Source organism: Brassica napus, chromosome C3 (assembly GCF_020379485.1).
Source record: "Brassica napus cultivar Da-Ae chromosome C3, Da-Ae, whole genome shotgun sequence".
NCBI classification, from domain to species: Eukaryota; Viridiplantae; Streptophyta; class Magnoliopsida; order Brassicales; family Brassicaceae; genus Brassica; species Brassica napus.
This window is the reverse complement of record NC_063446.1, coordinates 45,918,671-45,927,070: the sequence shown is the minus strand read 5'-3', so window position 1 is coordinate 45,927,070 and position 8,400 is coordinate 45,918,671. Positions and strand designations below refer to the sequence as shown.

At 38.8% G+C, this 8,400-nt stretch overlaps 2 long non-coding RNA genes across 2 annotated transcripts; both read right to left on the bottom strand.

Annotated features, from left to right (window-relative positions):
- Positions 1-2,329: 2,329 nt before the first annotated feature.
- On the bottom strand, positions 2,330-3,302 carry LOC106379531. Its single transcript, XR_001276083.3, has 3 exons — positions 3,277-3,302; positions 2,798-3,109; positions 2,330-2,608 (listed from the first exon to the last, which is right to left on the bottom strand). It is a non-coding gene; the product is annotated as an uncharacterized LOC106379531 (long non-coding RNA).
- Positions 3,303-4,965: 1,663 nt separating this feature from the next.
- On the bottom strand, positions 4,966-6,678 carry LOC125584005. Its single transcript, XR_007321015.1, has 2 exons — positions 5,599-6,678; positions 4,966-5,518 (listed from the first exon to the last, which is right to left on the bottom strand). It is a non-coding gene; the product is annotated as an uncharacterized LOC125584005 (long non-coding RNA).
- Positions 6,679-8,400: the final 1,722 nt, after the last annotated feature.

Sequence of the window (8,400 nt, the reverse complement as noted above, 5' to 3'; positions counted from 1 at the left end):
GACAGGGTACTCGTTCTGTTGATGAATATGCAGCAGAATTTTTCTCTTTTCTCGCTCCTAGTAGCGTCCAAGAGACAAATGATCAACTCGTGTATCAGTTCATTGGTGGGTTACGGCAGCAGATTCCAAAGACACTGTTGCAAATCAATCTGTCCACGGACTCTGAAGCTCATCAACATGCCTTGCTGATTGAACTAAACAATCGTAGTTCACAATCATCCTGGTTCGCTGGTGTTTCTTGACTACATTTCCCTTCCACCAGTGAGGATGTTTCATCTCGTTTCGCAGACAAGAGAAACACAACTAAAGCTCCTTTGACTAGTGCAAAAGCTCATGACGCAAACTTGCCATCACGACAAGCTCGTCCGCAGTTGTTTAAGTGTTTAAATTGCGGGGAACCAGGCCATCGACAATCAGCATGTCCCCACACAGCACGTCGAGGTTTGTATCTCGAAGACTGACCTATTTTTAAGATCCTAATGAGACAGAGCTCCCTATCGAGGAAGAAGTTGCAGGGGATACAGGATTAGCTCTAGTGATTCAATGCAGTTTCCTTGCTCCACAAGGAGTTCAAGAATCGTGGTTTCGCACCAACATCTTCCGTTCGTCGTGCACGACCAGAGGGAAAGTTTGTTTCTTTGTTATTGATGTCGGTAGCTGCACAAACATCATCTCAGAAGAAGCTGTTGCGAAATTGACATTGTTCACCGAACCTCATCCTACTCCATACAAGTTGATGTAACTTAATTCTCAGACTGATCTACGGATTTCTAAGCAATGGAAAGTCCCTTTTTCTATGGGTGCAAGTTACAAAGATCTCATTACTTGTGATGCCATACCCGTGGATGCTTGCCATCTCTTATTGGGACGCGCATGGCATTATGATCGGCACACTATGCATGATGGGTTTGCAAATACATATGTGTTTACGTTTGAAAACAAGAGGATCACGTTGCTTCCTACACAAGAGTCGACCCCTTCGGTCGTTGACAGTGTCGAGATGCCTATTCCTCCGATTGCTCCTAAGCCTAGTCGTCCTGTTTTTCTATGCTCTAAAACTCAGTTCATGACAGAGCTGCAGGATTCTGAGATTATTTACGCATTATTTTCAGTACCACCAGCCTCACCGATCGATGTTATTGTCCCACCAGCGTTTCAGCAACTCATTGATGACTTGATGTATTTCCTACTGATTTGCCTGCGGGTTTACCTCCACTTTGAGACATACAAAATTGCATCGATCTGTCTCCAAATGCGGCACTACCAAATCGCCCGCATTACCGTATGAGTCCTCAAGAACATGATGAACTGCGCCGACAGGTAGAGGACCTTCTGGCCAAAGGATATGTGCGTGAAAGCCTTAGCCCATGTGCTGTTCCTGCTCTGTTAATTTCAAACAAGGATGGTTCTTGGCGCATGTGTGTGGACAGTCGTGCCATTAACAAGATCACAATAAGGTATCGTTTCCCTACTCCGCGGCTTGATGATCTCTTGGATCAAATCGGCACTGTATCAATTTTCACCAGGCTCGACTTGAAAAGTGGATATCATCAGATCCGCATCCGTCCTGAGATGAGTGGAGAACAGCGTTTAAAACGCGATAAGGGCTCTTTGAGTGGCTCGTTTTGCCCTTTGGATTATCTAATGCTCCTAGCACGTCAATGCGAGTGATGAGTCAAGCATTACGTCCTTTCATTGGTAAATGTGTTGTTGTCTACTTCGACGGCCTATTAATTTTCAGCAAGAACTTGACAGGGCATCTTTCTCACCTCCGTGATGTTTTGTTGGTTCTCCGGCGCCAGAAACTCTTTGCGGCAACGAGAAGTGTGCTTTTGGTGTTTCACAAGTGTTATTTATGGGTTACATTATCTCACAACAAGGGTTGCAGGTGGATTCCGACAAAGTGATCACCATTAGTTCCTGGCCAACGCCAAAGACAATCACTGATGTCAGAAGCTTTCTATCGGTGTTTTGTAGCTCACTTTAGCAGTATCATGGCCCCGATCACAGTCTGTGATCTGCGGAGGCTGCGAAAGCTTTTGACACTATTAAAAGCAAGTTAACGTCAGCTCCAGTACTCTCTCTGCCAGACTTTGCGCAGCCATTTGAATTGCATTCAGATGCAGTTCTCAGTCAACATGGTAAACCTATTGCGTTCTTTAGTGAGTACCACTACAAGAAAACGTCACATATATAGCATGAAGAAAATGCTATTGCAGGATAGCGCAGCGTTATGGCGAACGTTGTGTGTGCCCCGACAATCTTTTTTCTGGCACTTTATATATCGTTTTTTGTGCTGTATTAATTAAGTCTTTTGATAGCGTTTTCATAGTTGTGCAATTGTATAATTTATAATAGCAGATAATATTTGATATTGTAGCATTATTAAAAAATAACTAAAACCTAAACCAAAACTTAACCAAAAGTCTAAACCGTAAACACTAGACTGCAGCCACAGCCGTCATTCTTAGGCAACAACGAAGTTTTTTCTTCTTCTTCTTCTTCTCCTCCTCTTCTTCTTGTGAATGACTCGGGCAACTCGGAGTTTCTCGTCTTCTTATACTCAACCTTGCGACTCATTAGCCTTAGCTACATAGGGAGCCTTCTCCTACAAAATTGTACAATTCAAAGGTCAACAAATATAATCAAGCATGTAACACAATACACAACTATAATCAGACTATAGATTGTAGAACGCACAGAGTCAGATGCAGGTGCATGGTAAATCGGACGACTTGTCTCAGGCATCTAACATCATCTTCAACAATGGAAGATAAAAAAAAAGACAGCATATTACCTTGTGTAACTGCATGATTGTATCTCTCCCAACCGTAAGTGCACTCCTTGACACTTCGATCAAATGAACCAGAGTAGAGCTCCGCGGTTCCGTGTCTGAATCATAGGGAAGAAATAGTGTTCCTGTGACCTGTAAAGGCCTGTAGACACATAATCATAAAAAGCTGAGACTTGACGGAAGAAACCACAAAACAAAAATTGGACTTTATATGAACATGGACATGTTCTCTGGTATGAACGTCCCATATATGAACATGGCGATCAACTCCTCTAGTCGCTAAGTAACGATCATCAGAGCTAACAGCTAAAGCACCTACAATAACAAACATCAATCATGAATACAAAATGAAAGGATTCATCAGAGACTCTGGACTTCAGAACCAATGAACAATACTTGCTGCAAGAAATATCACAACGCAAATGAAGAATCAAAAGACTTGATAAAGTAAGAGAGAGAGAGTGTTAAGTGGAGAATATTACCGTTTAGAGACACATCTCTCAAGGAAGTAGATTGCTTCCGAGTGTTTGAAGCGTACACTACAAGAAAACATGAAATTACCGACTACATGTTGCGACTGATTGTGCAGTCGCCAAATATTGCGACTGTTTTACGATATTTTCGCGACAGTTTTGTTATTAATGCGTGTCAGTCGCAAATCAGTTGCTAATATGCGACTAAGTAAATCAGTCGCAGAACAGTCGCTAATTAATACCTAATTAGCGACTATTTACTGTGGTCGGAATCTATAGTCGCAAAATAGTCATTAAAATAGCGACTGTTCTGCGACTACTTACTCTATACCCTAAATTTAAGAATATGTTTGAGGTATAGAAACTGTTTTGCGACTACAGTTACCGAACATAGTAAATAGTCGCAGTTTAGTCGCTAATTACCTAAACTCTGTTTTTAGCATCTATACCCTAAACCCCAAATTTAAATCTACATATAAAACTATGATCTTAATATTTTTAATCTTATTATCTAAACTAAACTTAAACTTAAAATATTTTTTCAAAATGATATAATCATAAAATAATCATGAATATAAACTTCATATATACTATATACCTTATGTCATAAACACTAAACTAAAAATTAATCTCCAAATATTATAAATAAATATTTAATCTTTAAAATTAAATTTTCAATAATTAACCTCAAATATTAAATCTATAACTAGTATACACAAAACCCTTAACCTAAACGTAAACCCTATATTCCAAATTTAAAACTAAACTCCTCTAACATTTTCAAAGCTAAACACCAAATATTAAACATACATTTTACAGATTTGTCTTATAAATTTTTTTGTCTCAAAACTTAAACTCCAAATCTTCAATATAAAACTATAAACTTAATCTTTCAAAATTTTATCTCAAATCATATACTTGTTTTCAAAATTTAATCTAAGTCCTATACCATAACCTTATATCCTTTAATTAACTATAAACACTAAACTTTATATTTTTAAAGTCTAAACCTTAAATCATAAAAATAAATTGTTTGCTTTAACCTTTCTAAAACTTCGCTGTAACATTTCCTACATACATTTTCTTTAAAAGAAATTGTCCTCCATATAATATTAAACTAAAACAAAATAAACTTTAGTTAATAATCCCTCTCCTCTTTTCTTATTGGTTGAACAAAGCATCACACGGATCACCTTTATAACCATCCGATGCTTGTTTCTTCATCCCTTCCCTCACACGTGTCTTCATCTCATCTCCTCGTCTTTATCTCTTTTTTCTTCTTTCTTTGTCTCACGAGAATTCACAATCTCTTTCACTCTCATCTCTCTCATCATCTCTGATATCTTCCTCTGTATCTAACTCATCATTCTTCTTCGCTGACAAACCGACGACCTTACGGAGAAGCTCATGAAGCCCACGACAGCGACGACGACAGCCTACTCTCCGCCTCATCTCCTCCAATGCCTCTCTCCTCGTGACGTCTCTATTCCTCTTCTCTGCTCCATGACACGTCCTCTCCCCCTCTGCTCGATCACGCCCCCTCTCCTCGTCTGCTCCGTAATGGCTCCTCACGTCCGCGAAGTTCCTTGCTCGCGTGGCGGCTGAAGAAACAAACGAAGTTTATGTTAGGTTTAGATTTAGGTTTAGTGTTAGCTTCCGTATGCTAATAACAGCGGCTTAGATTTAAGTTTTGATTCATTTTCTTGACCAAATAGTTTTGGTCTTTGATTTAGTTTTTCTTTTTGTATTTATGTAATTATGTATCTGTCTCAGTTTTAATTTAAACCAGTTTAATATATATAAATCATTTTAAATTTTAATAAATTTATTAATTTTAATTTTAATTTTTTTTTTGTTTTTAATTTTTCGTTTTGCGACTAATTAGCAACGGTGATTCTAAAACTGTAGTAGTAAATTAGTCACTAAATATTGCGACCAAATAACGACTACAATCCGTTCTCGCAAAAGAAGTCGTAATTCAGTCGTAAAATTTGGCGTCTGAACTGCGACGGATTTATGACCAATAACATTAATCGCAAATTAGTCTCAAATCAGTCGTAAAATTGCGACTGATTTACGACTGATAGTTTTTGCGACACGTTGATTTGTGACTACATGTATCAGTCGCAAATCAGTCGTAACCGTACATTTTGCGACTGATTAGCTACTGATTTTGCAGTCGGGAAATGCATGTTTTCTTGTAGTGGTAGTTCTTGTCTGGTAGCTCTTTACTATACAACTTGAGCACTTGCTGATTCGAAGAAAACAACGAGTGCTTATGAGCGAAAAAGATCAAAACTTTAAACTTGGTTTGGTGAGAGTACAACTAACCTGGAGATGGGTTTTGGTGAAATCATCTTCGCCCCGAGGATTGAGAAGAAGAAACATGTCTTGTTTCAGATAAGTTGAAGAAGAAGAAGAAACGATTTTCTCCTTCTCTGCACAAGGAAATAGAGATAGAGACCGTTTGACCGGATGGATCAGTCAAAGCATCCGAAGATTCATTCTAATTGACCGGAGGAGAATCGGTAAACAACAAAAAGGTTCGAGCTCAGATCTGTTGTTTTGGGAAAGTGAATCTGGAGAGAGAGAGAGAGAGAGAGAGAGAGAGAACCGGAGGAGCAAACACGAGAGGAGATTGAGTAGCGAGGGCGTTGAGGAGGAGATTGAACCATGAGCTCAGGTGGTTGGGTTCGGATTCGGCTCTGCAGAGGGGAGAGAGGCGTTCTCAGGAGGAGTACAGATTCCGGAAGAACAAAGTTACGATGAGTAAAGACAGGTGACGATGGCGACGAAATCAGACTCCTGACGATGGCGACGAACTCAGACTGGTGACGATGGCGACGAACTCAGGCCGGTCCCTTCTTCCTCCTCCTGCAATCTCTCATCTATCTTCTCTCTTCTCTCTTCTCTCTGTCGTGTTTCAGAAGACAAAAGGAGAGGACAAAACACAATCTCCAGCCTTGGATTAAAAACAATTAAGGGTAGAGATTGTAATCCTTGTGTGTTACTTTCAACCAATAGAAAATTTTCTTTTTTATATATGTAAATATTTAAAGAATAAATGTAATGTTTATGATTTTAGCGTTGGGGATTTTTGGAGGCAAATTAAATAAAGTGAGAGGGAAAATGAAATGAGGGTTAAAAAAAAGCAATAATTTTTTGCCTTGGTAAAGATAGCGTTTTTGAAATTGCAATACTATTATATATGCGGTTTTTTATAGCATTGAGAATAAAAAACGCTACCTTAAATTACGAGTTATGTCAAAGATAACATTCTCGACCAGAACACTATCTTCTTATGCTATCTTTACCCCCTCCCCTTGTAGTGAACATTACAGGTCCGAGAGGCCGATATAACACTTATGATATTGAGTTATATGCAGTGGTACAAGCCATTAAACATGGGCGTCATTATCTCTTTCACCAGGAATTTATTCTTTTTACCGATCGTGATGCTTTAAAGCATATGGGTTCCCAAGATAAAGTGTCTGCAAGACATGCTTTGTGGTTTGCATATTTACAACAGTTTAAATTTGTGATCAAACATAAGGTGACGCTCTGAGCCGTCGACATGCTCTTTTAACTACGCTGCATGTTTCAGTCCCTGGATTTTTGGTTCTCCCAGAGTTGTATTCGACTAATGCGTTGATCTCACTCAAATTACCCTAAGGAGTGAATTACTCTCTCAAATAAGAGGTTCAGATGTAGTACTTAGGGATCGAATCCACAAAGACTCTAGGATTACACAATAGATTTATAGACTTCGAAATAAAGTTAGATTAATAGGTTCTAAGCAGTAAATGAAGTGGTGAACAAGGTAGTTGTTTGATTGGTTTGATTTGAGGTTGTTAACAGTTGGGAAAATAGCTAGATTTAGGTATCATCTTAGGTATGATAAGTAAGCAACTTATTTGGGTTATTAGGGGTTTATAGATATTAATTGTTCTCGAACGCAAACTTGGGTAAAATCAATTGGATTATCTATATCGAGATCTCAGATTTCAACTTTCGTATATCAATCACGAGAAAGTTTCGATCGATGATTCGTAAAAAATATCGATCGATACACCTTTCAAAATATCGATTGACACAGCGATTGTCGCGTCGATCGATGCTTCTTCTAGAAAGCTTTACGAGCGGGTTTGATTAGTGTTCTCTAACTTACTTGACCAAATTTCATGTGTATCTAGTCAGTTAGATCATACTAGTTTAGTTTTAGGTATTGGGCTAAGCTATTGCTTGTCTCAATTAATCCTAGGATCTAAGTTAAAGGGTGATCATTCCTAAACTTAACATTAAGAACATGAAGAACTATATTTTAAACACCTTAACAACAGTTCATGTTAGCAATACATAAATCAACCTTATGAGAAACCTAAATCTAACAGTAAGACTACTCAAACATATTCATAAGAAACATAGTTTTTTTTTCTGGCAACAAACGGCTATTTTATTACTCAAACTTGAGGTGGCCTGGGTAACCAGACCGGAATAGAACAACCAACAAAATACAAAGATCTTTGAAAAGAACGGACATTCCTAGCTAGCGAGTCAGCAATTCCATTTTGCACCCTTGGGAAGTATTGAATTTTGAAGTCCGAAAAACACATCTTGAGAATTTGAATGACCTCCAGCTCAGTCGAGAAATTTGGCCATGCTTGTGGATTATTCACCATTGCAATCAGGTCCTTGCAATCCTTTCCAAATTTCTGACATGTCGAGTGCTGTAGCATGCTCTCCATTGCCCATCTTAATGCTTCCAGTTCAGAGTGAAGTGACGTTTCGCGCCTCCTTAAGTTCCTTGTCCCCATTAGTTGTATCCTCCCTCTGTCATCCTTCCATACCCATCCAATTCCACTGAATTGATCCGTAGAGGTCCATGAACCATCCACCATACAGATGTTCTCCAAGCTTAAGGCTTGTGTTTCTTCAACCATTTGTGTCTGTGGAGGAGCAGGTGTAGATTCCTTTGCACTATACCATGCCTGGCACTCACTCTCTGCATATCTGACTAACTCCAGTGGGTCCCTATCTATACCTCTGAACAGCTAATCGTTCCTTGCTTTCCAGATGTACCAAATTATCCAAGGATATGGGTCTCTATCATTTTGTAGTTCCATAATACTATTC